At 46.2% G+C, this 16,805-nt stretch overlaps 1 protein-coding gene across 1 annotated transcript in view; it reads left to right on the top strand.

The window, feature by feature from the left end:
• Window positions 1-16,805, top strand: part of LOC105472729 (MIS18 kinetochore protein A) — a 252,915-nt gene that overhangs the window by 221,652 nt on the left and 14,458 nt on the right. The window lies entirely within an intron of this gene.

The following is a 16,805-nucleotide window of genomic DNA, read 5'->3' as shown; positions in this document are numbered from 1 at the left end:
CCTAGCTTCAAACCCCCCAGCAGTCCCCATTACCCTGAGAGGAAGTGATATGGTTTGGCTGTGTCCCCACCCAAATCCCACCCTAAATTTTAATAATCCCCATGTGTCAAGGGCAGAACCAGGTGAAGATAATTGAATCATGGGGGCGGTTTCCCCCATACTGTTATCGAAGCAGTGAATAAGTTTCACAAGATCTGATGGTTTTATAAATGAGAGCTCCCCTGCACAAGCTTTCTTGCCCACCGCCATGTGAGAAGTCCCTTTGCTGTTCCTTCATCTTCTGCCATGATCGTGAGGCCTCCCCAGCCACGTGGAACTGTGAGTCCATTAAGTCTCTTTTCTTTATAAATTACCCAGTCTCAGGTATGTCTTTAATAGCAGCATGAAACAGACTAATACAGTAAAGGTCTCAACCTCGGCACTATTGATATATGGGGCTGAATGATTCTTTGTTGTAGGGGCTGTTCTGTGCGTTTAGAATTCTTAGCAGAATCCCTGACCTGACCTTCACCTATTAGATGCCAGTAGCATCCCCAGCTCCCTGGGAGCGATAGTCAAAGACGTCTTCAAGCACAGCGAAATCATCCCTGGGTGACAGCCTCTGCCCTAAGAGTGGAGTCCAAGCCCCCTCCCCGGCTCTGCCTCCCTCCCCACATTGCCTGTTGTGCCCCTTGCTCCAGCCGTGCTAAGCCTCCTGCAGTCTCCCAGGCCTGCCAGGCTCTTCACAGTTCTGTGTTTTTGCTCATCAGTCCCTTCCAGGAATGCCCTCCGCATCCTGTCACTGGGTAAATGCCCTCTTACCTTTCTTTCTTTCTTTTTTTTTTTTTTTGAGATGGAGTCTCGCTCTTGTCATCCAGGCTGTAGTGAAGTGGAGTGATCTCAGCTCACTGCAACCTCCACTTCCCAGGTTCAAGCGATTCTTCTGCCTCAAACTCCCAAGTAGCCGGGATTACAGGTGTGCACCACCACACCCAGCTAATTTTTATATTTTCAGTAGAGACAGGGTTTCACCATATTGACCAGACTGGTCTCGAACTCCAGACCTCATGATCCACCTGCCTCGGCCTCCCAAAGTGCTGGGATTACAGGTGTGAGCCACCATGCCCGCCCTCACCTTTCAACATCATTGTACCCATGTCTTGTGTGTCTCCCCAGACACGGAGAACTGAGTTTTCCCCCACTGTGTTTTCATGGTCACCCCTATGTATTTCTGTCGAAGCACCTAAAATGCCTTTGAACCCTTGCGTGAGTGTTTGTCTCCCGTCCTAAACCGCAAGGCTTTTGAGAGCTTGGGCTGTTCCTGATTCCCCTGTGGAGCCTCAGCATGTGGTTGAATAATTATGTGGGTAAACTGAGGCTCAGAAAGTCAATGTCTCTATTGGTGGAGCCTAAGACCAAGAACTTCCATGCTGAGCCCAGGCTAGACGGTAAGTAAGTCTCCTGACCCCAGACTCTCTGCCATGTGTACCCCCCAGGCCTTGGCTGATGGTTTAGGTGTCTGAAAACTTGGCTCTTACAAATAAAAAGGAACCATTTCCAGGTGAGAAGGACCAGCTGGGGAAGACACTCTGGACAGATGTTGCTGCATCCTATGCTTATGAGTCCCCTATTAAAGCTCTGGAATTTGCTAGCTCTGCCAGTGTGTGAGGTCAGAGTGGCTTACAGTGAGATGGATAGGCGTCTGTACAAACCTAGCCTGAGGTAACCTAAAGGCAGAACGACAGTGGCCTCTCCCTGGAGGCTGAGAAAACCAACGCTAGTGGGAATTCCGACAGTAAATGCAAGATCCACCCAGATCCCAGCAACCTAGATCCTTGCATGCCACAGAGGATCTTCTAGCTGCCTTGAATAGAGAAAAATCACTATAATTAACCCAGGCTGGAGAATAATATTATGACACTTGCTTTTTGCAGCAGAGTGTTTGAGCACTTCCGAGTCACTAGCAGCCTGAGACTTCAGCAGCTCAGAAGGAGTTTTAGAAAAGCTTTCATAGGCCTAAGACGTCATGCATCTGGTTTTTATTTCAGAAACCTTAGTAAGTCATGGAGGTCGCTGAGAGGATTATAAAAGCAAAGGCAAGAAGTTGAAAAGCAAGCCAGACCTTCTGAAGGCTGCAAACAGTCCTGCTTTGCTTGTCAGAGGAGGCAATGCTGCAGGCAGCAGACATCTGGACACTTGCTCCATCCAACACCCCAAGCCCTTGGTTTGGACACGGTGGTTGGTACCTGAGTGTTCAGCCATCTGGACCTCGTTCAGAAAGCTTCCTCGGCCCTCTTCTCTGGCTTTCATCAAATGAATCAAGACGCTCTGCCTCTTCCCACACTTCCCTCCCACACACACAAACCACCATCAATCTGTGACCCTGTCAGGGAGCAGAGGAGGTCAGGGCCACCTTCTCCCATCCCCTCGACCCCCATTTAAAACACACAGGAAGAATCATTTGGGAGGAGTAGACCCGAATGCCTGGCACCCGGAAAGTAGGCTGTGATCATCTCCCCAACCATCCGCTTTACAGAGGAGGAGCCTGGGGACATACACTGAAGCACCTGTCCAGGAAAGGCCACTGGCCTGAATATGGCTGGATGAGCTCTAAGGCTCTGCTCTCTCCCAAATATCCAGCAATAGAGGATGGGTCCCCTAAAATGTGGTATTCCACCCCCTACCCCCCCACCCCCATGCTATGCTGTGCAGCCTCTGAGAGAATGCAGACCTCTCGAAGGGGTGCCACAGAACAATCTTGGAGGCGCACTGCTAAGTGAATAAAGGCAAGGTATGGAACAGTGACCACGTGGGTGAAGAATGGAGCAAACATATATATTTGCTTGGATGCTATTGTGTGTTGAATTGTATCTCTCAAAAAGATACGTCCAAGTCCTAACCCCCAGTGCCTGTGAATGTGGCCTTCTTTGGAAATCGTATCTTCGCTGAGGGAAGCAAGTTGTGGATCTCAAAATGAGATCAGCCTGGATGGAGGATGGGCCTAAACCCACTGATGAGTATCCTTATAAGAGAAAGGAGAGGGAGGTTTGAGACACAGGTACATAGAAGCAGCCATGTGAAAACAGAGGAAGAGATAGGAGTGAGGCTGCCACAAGCCAAGGAACTCCTGGAGCGACCAGAAGCTGGAAGAGGCAAGGAAGGATGTTCCCCCAGAGCCCTCAGAGGGAGTGTGGCTCTGCCAACACCTGGTTTGGGGGCTTCTGGCCTCTGCAACTGTGAGAGAATAAATTCGTGTTGTTTTAAGCCACCAAGTTTGTGATACTTTGTTGCAGCAGCCTAGGAAACAAATCCAGATGCCCAGAATATTTTGGGAAGTAAATTTAGATTTTACTGAATAGCAGACCCTTATTTTTAAAAATCAATAATCAATAGTACTTATACACTAGTAATAAATAATTAGAAAATAAATATTTTAAACTATACCATTGATGATAGGATCAAATATATTAAACACATGGGAATAAATATAACGAAAGATATATAAGACCTCCACATAGAAAAACATAAAATATTATTAAGAAGGTCTAAATCAATGAAGGTATATGTTATGTTGTAGACTGGAAGACTCAATAGTGTAAAGATATCCATTCTCCCCAAATGAATTAATTCAATTAAGGTGTAGATTAAATGCAACCCAAAATCAAAATCTAGGTAGATATTTGTGAAAATGGATAAGCTGATTCTAAAATGTGCACAGAAGTTCAAAAGTTTAAGAATAGTCAAGACAACCTTGAAGAACAAGAATGAAGACTTACCCTGGGGACTTGCCCTACTGTCAATCAAGACTTATTATTAACCTACAGTAATTAAGGTAGCACGTTACTGGCACAGAGACAAATCGAATGATGGAACATCCAGGAACAGAATCACATATATATAAACACTTGTTTTTGATTTATAAAAAAAGATCTGGCCAGGTGCGGTGGCTCAAGCCTGTAATCCCAACACTTTGGGAGGACAAGGCGGGCAGATCACCTGAGGTCAGGAGTTCGAGACCAGCCCAGTCAACATGGTGAAACCACATCTCTACTAAAAATACAAAAATTAGCTAGGCATGGTGGCAGGCACCTATAATCCCAGCTACTCGGGAGGCCGAGGCAGAACTGCTTGAACCCACAAGGTGGAGGTTGCAGTGAGCCGAGACTGTGCCATTGCACTCAAGCCTGGGCAACAAGAGAGAAAATTCATCTTAAAAAAAAAAAAAAATCCACACCTCAGAACAGAGGAGAAATGGGAGATTTTCCACAAATGATTCCAAGTCAACTGGTTATTCCTAAGGAAAAATATTTCTCTTGCCAGCTACCTCGCATCATACACAGAAATCAATTCCATGTCAATTGTAGACCTAAATGTGAACACCAAAGCAATAACAATCCTAGAAATACAACAGGGAAATGTCTTCCTGAGCTAGGAATAAGCAAAATTTTCTTAAACGAGACACTTAAAACAATAACCACAGTGGAAAATACTGATTTACTGGATTTCACAAAAATTATATTCATCAATAAACACTATTAAGAGAGTGGAAAAGAGGCTGAGGTGGGAGGATTGCTTGAGCTCAGGAGTTCAAAACCAGCCTGGGAAACATAGTGAGACCCTGTCTCAACAAAAGAGAATGGAAACCACAGCGTGGGATAAGACGTAAGGAAGGACTTATATAAAGAACCCTTCTAATTAAACAAAAGCAAAAAGACAATCCAAAGGAAAATGATGGGTAAGAAAATGGATCAGGCACTTCATAAAAGAGGCTACCTAATAAACATAATGACAAACAAGAAGGTGTTGAGCCACACTATTCAGCAGACAAATGCAAATTAAAACCATAAGAAAAACCATCCTTACCCATCAGAAAAGCTACATTTAAAAAGACTGACAATATCATTTATTGAAGGATATGGAGCAACTGGAACTCTCATATGCTACTAGAAGGGAAAAACTGTATACCCCTTTGGAAAACTGGTAGCATCTACTAAAATCACACCTGTATATAGGTTTACCGAAAGACATGAGCAAGAATGTTCATAGCTGCATTATAAGTGAAAGCTCAAAGATGAAACAACCCAAATATCCATTAGCAAGTGAATGAATAAACAAATTGTGATATATTCATATATGGAATACTTAAGTGAATGAATGAATCACTGCTCTAAGCCAAAACGTGACATAGGGGGAAGGATGCCAGACTCAAAACAAGACAAATACGTTATGTTCAGACACTAATCTGTGGTGTTAGAAGTCATGGGAGAAGGAAGGGGTAGACATCACAGAGTGGAGGTGGGGAGGAAGGCTGAAGATAATGATAAGATTCCGTTTTTTCACCTGGGTTGTGGTTACATGAGTGTATTGATTTTATGGCGATTCATTGAATTGTACAATTATGATATGCTTTGTTCTGAATGTTTGTTGACCCCAAAATTCAGATGGTAATGCCTAAGCCTAATCCCCAGTGTGATAGAATTAACAAGTATAACCTTTGGGAGGTAACTAGGTCATGAGGGTGGGGCCCTCATCAATGGGATTACTGTCCTTATAAAGGACTAAAGAGAACAGAGTTTTCCCCTTCCACCATGTGAGGACACAACTAGAAAGCACCATCTATGAGCAAGGCAGTAGGCCCTCACCAGACACAGAATCTGCTGGTACCTTGATCTTGGACTTTTCAGTCTCCAAAACCGTGAGAAATAAATCTGTTATTTGTAAATGTATTAGTCCGTTTTCACACTGCTATAAAGAATACCTGAGACTGGGTAATTTATAAAGAAAGGAGGTTTAATTAACTCATAGTTCTGCACAGCTGGGGAGGCCTCAGGAAACTTACAATCATAGTGGAAGGTGAAGGAGAAGCAAGTACCTTCTTCACAAGGCAGCAGGAAAAGAGAGCAAAGGAGGAACGGCCAAACACTTACAAAACCATCAGATCTTGTGGGAACTCACCCACCAGATCAAGAACAGCATGGGAGAAACTGTCGCCATGATCCAATCACCTCCCACCCGCTCCCTCCCTTGACAGATGGGGATTACAATTCAAGATGAGATTTGGGTGGGGACACAGAGCCAAACCATATCAATAAGCCACTCCAGCCATCTGGGTATTTTGTTGTAGCAGCCCAAGCAGGCTGGGACATGATAAATATGTGTATAAGGTGCGTAAGAAATGTGTATGTTGCTTCACTATTCCCAACATCTACCTATTTATTGAAATGTGTGCGTTGGGTCACTGTGCCTCTGTATCTACTTGTTTATAGAAATGTGTGTTGGGTCACTATGCCTAACTGAGGGGGAACTGAGGTTAGACATTGAGGGGGAAAACTCAGTCTGGTTTTCCTCTTCTCTCACACCACAACAACCAACACAGAATACTTCTTTTTTTTTTTTTTTTTTTTTTTGAGACGGAGTCTCGATCTGCCGCCCAGGCTGGAGTGCAGTGGCCCGATCTCAGCTCACTGCAAGCTCCGCCTCCCGGGTTCCCGCCATTCTCCTGCCTCAGCCTCCCGAGTAGCTGGGACTACAGACGCCCGCCACCGCGCCCGGCTAGTTTTTTGTATTTTTTTAGTAGAGACGGGGTTTCACCGTGTTAGCCAGGATGGTCTCGATCTCCTGACCTCGTGATCCGCCCGTCTCGGCCTCCCAAAGTGCTGGGATTACAGGCTTGAGCCACCGCGCCCAGCCAGAAGACTTCTTCAATCAAATGTGTGTGGGTTTTTCCCCACACACCAAGGAAGCAATCCATTCTGCAGCAGACACCAGCTGGGTGTCCTCCAGTTCAGTTCCGATGCCATCTACCTGGAGCTAGCATCAGATCCCACAGGGTGAGGGCTCAGTCCCACAAGGCCGCCCTCTGCTTCCGGGGCAATCACAAGCCCCGGGTTATTTTGCCTGTGCTTTTTGATCCACCGGCTATAAATTGGAGTTCCATGACCCCCTCCTTGGGTTTGATTAATTTGCTAGAACTGCTTACAGAACTCAGGGAAACACTTACCTTTACCAGTGTATTACCAAGGATACTTTAAAATATATAAACAAACAGACAGATGAAGGATACATAAGGCGAGATCTGGAAAGATCCCAAGCACAGCCGCTTCTGTCCCAGCGGAGCTGGGGTGTGCTACCCTCCCAGCACGTGTTCCTGAGGGCTGTCAGCCGCTCGGTAAAGTACGAATCCATCAGTTTATCTTTATCCAAGGCCCAGCTGATAAGAATCCAGGAATAGGGCCTCGTGAGTGGAAGGAGCAGGGGAAAGTACTATTTTTAAATAAGCCCAGGAGGGAGAATTCAGGCTCAGATGGATGATCAACCAGAGGCCTCTGGCCAGCTGACAGGCAGCATGGTAGCTTCAGGCACGTGAGGACAATGGAAAAGGAATATCCAAGAGCCTAGAAGATAGGATCAGCCGGTTTCCTGGTATGGCCAAGTGACTGCCCAATCTGGGATGTTTCAGTCTCACTCCTCCTGGGCCCATCTGCGAAGGTCATTAGAGAATTGGCTTTATTGACAATCCCACCTGAGCTGGTGGTGCCTGCCTCTACAGGTGACCGGCATGACACCCAGCTCAGCTCAGCCCCAGAGGAGGAGCTTTGAACCTGCAGCTCAGCCCTTCCCCACTCTTGAGCACCAGAGGAAGGGCTAGTCAAGGGGGTCCAGTGGTTCCGAGAATAATGGTAGCCTGGGAACCTGGATCCCAGTCTCCAGTCCACACCAGTTTCCCAGTAGCTGTCATTACCTCCTGGAGACCTGCTGAGCCCCCTGAGTGTCCCATCTACCTTCTGCCTGTCATTGCACTCTGCTTGGCCAGCCTGTGCCAGCCTGGCTGCGCCTCCTGCATGCCCATCAGCTGGGCTGGATCACCATGCATCTGCCTCACCTCTTTGATTTCTAGGCATGGCTTACATTTTTTTTTTTTTTTTTTTGAGATGGGGTCTCACACTGTTGCCCAGGCTGGACTGCTGTGGCACGATCTCAGATCAATGCAACCTCTGCCTCCCAGGTTCAAGCAATTCGCCTGCCTCAGCCTCTTGAGTAGCTGGGATTATAGCCATGTACCACCATGCCTGGATAAATGTTGTATTTTTAGTAGAGATGCGGTTTCACCATGTTGGCCAGGCTGGCCTTGAACTCTTGACCTCAAGTGATTCTCCTGCCTCAGCCTCCCAAAGTGCTGGGATTACAGGCCTGAGCCACCATGCCTGGCTCTAGGCATGTCTCTTTACCCCAGAGCTCCATGTGGTCAAGAGGAAAACTGCTGTTAGCAAACGTACCTAGATTCTGCTGTGAGCCAGGCACTGTTGTAAGCACTTTACCTGTGTGATCACATGACCCCACAACAAACGTAGATGACATGTACCACATATTAGCATTCCTATTTTACAGATAAGAAACTGAGGCACAGAGAGGGTAAGAAACTTGGTCAAGGGCACACAGCTAGTATGTGTAGTACCAGAATTCACACTCGAAACCCTTGTGCTATGCTGAATCAGGCAATAAGGAGGCTGAGTAGTTCAGCACAGTGAGGCACTTGCAAGACAGGGGAGTGATCACATACAGCAAGAAAGACAGAAGACTTCCTATGGTGAAGAAGGCATGATGCTTCCATTCTGACCTTTGCCGCCAGCCAGCATAAACACAGCATGAACTCAGCCTCTCTGCATCAGGCGGGGACTCCAGTGATGGCAGGAAAAAGAGAAGCCTCTGTTGAGGAAAGAAGCCTTGTTATCAGAGCCACCTGGCTACATGCTGGGCTTTGAAGCTGCTTCCCAGCAAAGTTCTGTCGTGGGCCAGGCCCTGCGGAGACCACAGCCAAAGGTCCCTGCAGAGGTAAGAGGGAGCCAGCCCTGCTACAGCGCCAAAGCCAGTCTTGTGATCTTGTCATCTCCTCCTCTTCCTCCTCCTTTTCCACCATCACCACCTTCTGCTTCCTTTTTGTTACCTGATCTTGCCCCTCACTGGAATGTAAGCTCTGGTGGTCCACAGGCTTCCTCAGGTTGATTTTCCTTTGCTGCATCCCAAGCACCTGGAACCATGGTAAGATACGGCAGAAGTGCAATAGGTATTTATTAGATATACACATGGGAATGAATGAATGCAATAACATGCGCTCTTTCAGTCGAATAGAGTCAAGTGAACTGGTCATTCTCTAAATTTGCTTTGCAGCCTTTGTGGGCCTGCTCTGTGCCTAGGAGGCCAATTCCTCTGGCCTGCACTGCTCAGGCCCTGTGGCTGGTGGCTGCCTGTGCACCAGCAGTCAACAGGAAGACGAGCAGAGAGGGTGGGGACCAGTTTTACCCATCCCTTAAAAGCTGCTCGCTGGGCTCAGACGACACCACTTCTTCCCTCCTTCCTTGGGGCCTAGGTGGGGGAGGGCAGTCATCCCCCTATGGCTGGCTGGCGTCTGAGAGCCTCACCATCCCCTGTCAGTTCCTTATCCCCACCCATGGCTCAGGAAACCGCTTTCATCAACGTCTCTTCATCTGCACGGTTTGGGATGAACTGCTTCTTGTTTGAATCCTGTTTGATACATTAGCAACCCTCCTTTTGTGTGTTTATGATTTGGATCTCTTTTCTGTATATACAAATTTGGCATGCACTCAATTTTTTCTTTCTTCACTTATTTATTTACTTTAAAAATGTTTTTAAAATAGTGGCTCTTTTTATTTTTACATTTTCCTCAAGTACTGACCTAACAACTGAAAATATCTCATATCTGCATTGTGGGGTGTGTGAGTCTGTGTGTGTCTGTCTGTGTGTGTGTGTGTGTGTACAGGTGCGCATGACATTAAGAGAAAACTTTTTTTTTTTTAATTTTACTTTAAGTTCTGGGATACATGTGCAGAACGTGCAGGTTTGTTACACAGGTATACATGTGCCATGGTGGTTTGCTGCACCCATCAACCCGTCATCTAGGTTTTAAGCCCTGCATGCAAGGGAAAACTTTTGACTGTATAAAATTTAGAAATGTTTAAACAACAAACAGCATCTTAAACAAAACAACAAAGTCTTTAAAAATTACAAAATAAGCAAAAAAGTGGTTGCAAAATATCGACTCCCCTAAATCAATCTATGAATTGAGGGCTAATCTAATAACAACATTATGATGTTTGAGTGGGGAATTGTTAAGGGGTTTTTCCCCTCAACTTTTTAAAACCCATCAAAATGTATTCTGGTAAATATGAAATTACTTGAACAAATGTCTAATAGCGGTTGCCAGCATATGGAAATGGTCTTTGTTGTTCTAAACATCTTTATTCACTGGTAGTTTAAGTAATAGTGGACCTTCCATTTAAATTAAAATACAGTATTTTGCTGGGCATGGTGGCTCATGCCTGTAATCCCAGCACTTTGGGAGGCCAACATGGGTGGATTGCTTGAGGTCAGGAGTTTGATACCAGCCTGGGCAACATGGCAAATCCCCATCTCTACTAAAAATACAAAAATAATCCGGGCATAGTGGTGCACACCTGTAGTCCCAGTTACTCAGGAGGTTGGGCTTGAGAATCTCTGGAACCCAGAAAGCGGAGGCTGCAGTGAGCCGAGATTGTGCCCCTGCCCTCCAACCTAGGCAACAGAGAGAGACTGTCTCAAAAACAAAACAAGATTTCTATGGCCTAATTGTAGAGAGTTCAACAACATGAAAAATAATGTATTGGTAAGTGTTAATATAAAGTAAACCTTTATTTGAAAAATACTATCTTAGGCCGGGCGCGGTGGCTCAAGCCTGTAATCCCAGCACTTTGGGAGGCCGAGACGGGCAGATCACGAGTTCAGGAGATCGAGACCATCCTGGCTAACACGGTGAAACCCCGTCTCTACTAAAAATACAAAAAAAATTAGCCGGGCGAGGTGGCGGGCGCCTGTACTCCCAGCTACTCGGGAGGCTGAGGCAGGAGAATGGCGTGAACCCGGGAGGCGGGGCTTGCAGTGAGCTGAGATCGGCCACTGCACTCCAGCCTAGGCAACAGAGCTAGACTCCGTCTCAAAAAAAAAAAAAAAAAGAAAAGAAAAATACTATCTTAAAGGCCAGGTGTAGTGGCTCGCGCCTGTAATCCCAGCACTTTGGGGTGCAGAGGAGGGTGGATCACGTGAGGTCAGGAGTTCAAGACCAGCCTGACCAACATGGAGAAACCCTGTCTCTACTAAAAATACAAAAAATTAGCCGGGCATGGTGGCTCATGCCTGTAATCCCAGCTACTCGGGAGGCTGAGGCAGGAGAATCACTTGAACCCGGAAGGCAGAGGTTGCCGTGAGCCGAGATCATGCCACTGCACTCCAGCCTGAGCAACAGGAGCGAAACTCCATCAAAAAAAACAAACAAAAACAAACAAACAAAAAAAAGCCTGTCTTAAAATTATAATGCTATGTCTACTTGAATAAGAGCAATGGTAGCATCCATTGAATAAGAGCAGCTGAACTAAAAAGAGATACATCAAAATCACTTTAAAGAGACAGCACAGGCGGATGTCCTGCTGTGGTTGTGAGTGTTCAGGGACCCCTGCTGTGAGAGCTGAGTGGAATCTGCAGGTGACCCAGATCCCTGAGCCTCATAGCACCGTCCTCCTCCTTCCTGGAGAACCTGATGGTTCAGAGGACCCCTAGTAGTTCTGGGCCTCTGTGGGTTGTGCTTGGAATAGCAGGAACAAAAAGGCCACTTGGGAAAGGTGAGACTTGAACTTGACATTAACCAGGACTTTACTGCTGCGATCTTTTTTTTTTTTTTTTTTCTTAGCAAGTTGAGTTTTCTCTCAGTCAACAGAACTGCCATCCAATTTTCTTGTACTGTTTCCTCAAGGAAGGGAATCTCCTTTTGATAGAAGAAAGTGGTTCTTTCTCATTCTTTGTCCATGTCTTGGGCCATCTTCTTGTAGAGGTTGTGAATCTGATGTGTGTAATTCACATTTCTACACACGCTGGGAAGTTTCTTCTTAATTTCCAAGCAGCGTATTTCCTCCTCAGTCATTTTCTCTGCCATTGCATTACATGTTCTGGATGTAATTTAGGCAGTATTTGAAGCTTCAGCTAAGGCTTCTATATCTCATTTTCAAGCTGTGAATTTTCACACTGCCCAAATGCTTCAGTTTGGGACCTTTTTATTTGTCCTGCAAGCTCTTCATTCATTTTTATTTTCCTCGCACTATTTTATGTATAGTTCTTGTTCTTTTCCTTCAGGCCTTTCAAAGGACACATTTAAATCAAATCATCAACGTGACTCTTCAGATTAACTTCTGACTCCCAGATGGGTGGTCTTCAGCATGGTTCAGCCAAAGATTCCAATGGGCTCATTTTATCATTCACAGTAGCTTTCATTTGTGTGTTCAAGGGTTGCAGCATTTGTTCCTTATCTCAAATTCTTTGCTTCCGTGCTACAGTTTCTTGCTCAAGAAGTTCTGGACTTCACTGAAGACCAGTGTCTTCGGAAAGAAGTGTTTTCATTCAAACCACCAGGTATCTCCTTCTGAAGTTGTTCTTTATGTATGCAGTGCTGAATTTCTGACGTGTATCATTTTCATTCTCTCTTAAGAGGTACAATTCTTGCAAGGCAAGTCTACTTGAAACAAATTTCCTCAGTCTTTGTCTGGGAAAGTCTTTCTTCCTCCTTCACTTTTGAAGGATAATTTTACTGGGTACAGATGCCTAAGTTGGTGATTTTGTTTTTTTTCTGTCTTCTTTCAACTCTTTAAATAACTCTCTTCTTGCTTATATGGTTTCTGAAAAGACGTCTGATGTAATTTTTATCTTTGTTCCTCTATAGGTAAGGTGCTTCCCTCCCCATCTGGCTTGCTTCAGGATTTTCTCTGTGTCTTTAATTTTCCGTAGTTTAAGCATGAGATGCCTGGGTGTAGAGCTCCGATCTTCTGCACATGGCTTTATGACTACCAGATTTCTGTGGTTTTAAAGTGGGAATTTTCCCACATACACCAAATCATGTCAGGAAATTCTAAATCAGAAAAATAAGAGGTTCCCTCAGCATCTATAAATATTCCCCTTTATGTGAACAAGTTCCCAGCCTTTTTTTTTTTTTTTTTTTTTTTTTACTGGAAACCTGAGCCAAGGCACTCCACAGCCGTTCTGTCTATCCTTGGGCCCCACAAATAAACGCCTTGAATTATGTGGTGCTTTGGGTTTCAGCAGCAGGTTTCGTCCAAACTAAACATATGTGTGCACACATGCTTCTCAAGTGTCCTTCCTCGGGGAGACTGGTGGCCATGGAGAGAAGGTTGATGGTGCTGCCTGCATCAGGGCAAGGGTCAATGTGGCCGTGGGGATGGCTGTCCGCAGTCTCTGGACACGTGGGGAGGCTGCGTGCTCCAGCTGCGCGTCAGGGGGAGCAGGTATCAAGCAAGTTCATGTCTTCGTGTCTCACACGTCACGGAGCGGGGGCGGGGCATGCGGCCCAAGCACACAAAGCTCAGGGGCCAGGAAGGGGGTAACACCCTGGGCTAGAGCAATGTTTTGATTGACGCCACGTGTGTGGGGGTCCAGGTCACACCATGAAAGATGGGGAGAGTCTCTGGCCTTGGAGTGACCCCATTAAGTTGGCCGGCGTCCGCCCAGGGTGCATCTGTCAGCTCCCCTGCACAGCGGAGTTCCAGCTTTCTCACTCCTCGGCTCCCCACCGCGTGGAAGGGAAGCCTTGGGCTGTCTGTGTCCACCCACCATCCTGTGCGGGGCCTGGCAGGCTCCTGGGCCAGGCCAGGGGGTACTTCTTTCAAGATCTGGAAGGGCCGTCTGTAGTTGAGTCCTGTGAACAATGGCAGGATGTCCTTTCAAGGTGCCCAGTGACAAGGGCCTCCACCCTCCGGAGAGTCCTGCAAGGAATGAAATCAAGACAAGTCTGTCAAGGGGAGGGGATCCAGGCCCCTGCCTGCTCCACTGCACTGCTCCACGTGCACACACTTATGTGTACATGCTCACACACTCACATGTGTACATTCACACACATACAGTTACACACATGTGCACTGACACATATGCATACACACACTCACATGTACACACACTCATATGTGCACATGTACACACGTGTACATTCACATGTTCACACTGATGTACACACACTCAGATGTGTATGTTCACACACATACACTCACACTTGTGTGTGCTCTCACACACCTGTACACTCATACATGTGCACGTTCACACACGTGTACACACATGCATACACTAACACACTTGTATGCTCACCCACATGTATGCTCACACACTCTACTCTCACACATGTATGCTCACACATGTGTACATCACACACGTGTACACCTATACACATGTAGTCACATGTGTGTGCTAACACATGTGTACACACTCACATGTGTACACACATGTACACACATGTATGCTCACACACTCACATGTGTACCCTCACATACATGTACACTAACATGCCCACATGTAGTCACACACTCATATTTCTATGCTTACACTCACATGTGTCCATGCTCACACACTCATATGTACTCACGTGTACAGTCAGCACATTTGTGTATACTTACATATGTATGCTCACACACATGTATGCTCATGTGTACACACACGTGTATGCTCACACACTTATGTGCATGCTCACACCTGTATATGCTTACACAAGTACACTCACGTGTGAATTCACTCAACATGCTCAGAACTTACACTTATACTCTTGCACATTTTCACACATATGTAGACACATTCATGGACACACAAACACACATTCATGGACACACAAACACGTGCACTGTCATGCTCACACACACTTTCACATGCGCATACATGCTCAAACACACACACTGTCACATATGTGCACACTCTCATGCTCACACGCATTTCACTCACACACACCCACTGCGCTTCCCCGCTGGAGACACGGCCCCACCTAAAGAGGTCATTGATTGTCTTGAACAAAGCCCTTCAAGTCAAACCTCTCCCTCTGCCCTGGCAGGACATAGAAGCCAGGCCAATCCACAGAGTGTAAGTCAGGGGAGACCCCCTCAGCGAGACCACTCTAATTTTCTCGAAGCCACCAGGAGGCCAGCTTGCAGGTGGGCTAGGGAATACCATCTGCTGGCTGGAATGGGCTTCAGTACCAGCTCTGCCTAGCCGGGTGCCAAGGGCTGGGGGAGCTGCCAGTCTAGTGTAAGCCGGTGTGAAAGGGTTTCCCCGGGCAGCCCTCAAACAGTCGCCCCACCCACCCCCTGCTGCCTGCCCTGGTCCTCTTGCAGGTCTCTTGGCCACTGTCACCAAGGGATCAGCCTTTTTTCCCTCGAAGCCCATGTTCCTGGGATCCCAGGCTTCCCAACGCTTTTCCTGCCTGTCCCAGTGTCTCAGCTGTGGCTCGTTGTTGTTTGGGAGATCACAGAGGACGAATTAAACCATTCGTTACTCCTTCATTCTTTCTCTCATTCAATAAATAAACACTCACCCAGCACTCCTAGCAGCCAGCTCTGCTCTGGGAGCGGAGAATACAGCCACGTAATGTACGAAGCAGAGAGGGCTCTGCTCCCATAGAGTCGGTGTTTCAGTTGGGTTGAGTGGAGGAGCAAAACATCAATAAAAGAAGCACAGATGCCCATTCAGTATGATACTGGCTATGGGTTTGTCATAAATAGCTCTTATTGAGATATGTTCCATCAATACTTCTTATTGAGAATATTTGGCATGAAGGGATGTTGAATTTTATAGAAGGCTTTTCTGCATCTCTCGAGATAATCATGTGGTTTCTGTCATTGGTTCCGTTTATGTGGTGGATTACGTTTATTGATTTGCATACGTTGAACCAGCCTTGGAACCCAGGGGTAAAGCCGACTTGATCGTGGTAGATAAGCTTTTTGATGTGCTACTGGATTCAGTTTGCCAGTATTTTATTGATGATTGTGGCATCGATGTTCATCGGGGATATTGGCCTGAAATTTTCTTTGTTTGTGGTGTCTCTGCCAGGTTTTGATATCAGGATGATGCTGGCCTCATAAAATGAGTTAGGGAGGATTCCCTCTTTTTCGGGTTGTTTGGAATAGTTCCAGAAGGAATGGTACCAGCTCCTCTTTGTACCTCTGGCAGAATTTGGCTGTGAATCTGTCTGGTCCTGGGCTTTTTTCAGTTGGTAGGCTATTAATTACTCCCTCAGTTTCATTTGAGGGGATTTGACTTCTTCCTGGTTTAGTCTTGGGAGGGTGTATGTGTCAGGAATTTATCCATTTCTTCTAGATTTTCTAGTTTATTTGCGTAGAGGTGTTTATAGTATTCTCTGATGTTAGTTTGTATTTCTATGGGATCAGCGGTGATATCCCCTTTATCATTTTTTATTGTGTCTATTTGATTCTTCTCTCTTTTCTTCTTTATTAGTCTAACTAGTGGTCCATCTATTTTGCTCATCTTTTCAAAAAACAGCTCCTGGATTCATTGATTTTTTTTTAAGCGTTTTTCGTGTCTCCACCTCCTTCAGTTCTTCTCTGATCTTAGTTATTTCTTGTCTTCTGCTAGCTTTTGAATTTGTTCGCTCTTGCTTCTCTAGTTCTTTTTTTTTTTTTTTTTTTTTTTGAGACGGAGTCTCGCTCTGTCACCCAGGCTGGAGTGCGGTGGCCGGATCTCAGCTCACTGCAAGCTCCGCCTCCCGGGTTCACGCCATTCTCCTGCCTCAGCCTCCTGAGTAGCTGGGACTATAGGCGCCCGCCACCTCGCCCGGCTAGTTTTTTGTATTTTTTAGTAGAGACGGGGTTTCACCGTGTTAGCCAGGATGGTCTCGATCTCCTGACCTCGTGATCCGCCCGTCTCGGCCTCCCAAAGTGCTGGGATTACAGGCGTGAGCCACCGCGCCCGGCTCTAGTTCTTTTAATTGTGATGTTAGG

Source organism: Macaca nemestrina, chromosome 4 (assembly GCF_043159975.1).
Source record: "Macaca nemestrina isolate mMacNem1 chromosome 4, mMacNem.hap1, whole genome shotgun sequence".
NCBI lineage: Eukaryota > Metazoa > Chordata > Mammalia > Primates > Cercopithecidae > Macaca > Macaca nemestrina.
The sequence above is the reverse complement of the archived record's forward strand: the minus strand, read 5'-3'. Positions and strand labels throughout refer to the sequence as shown.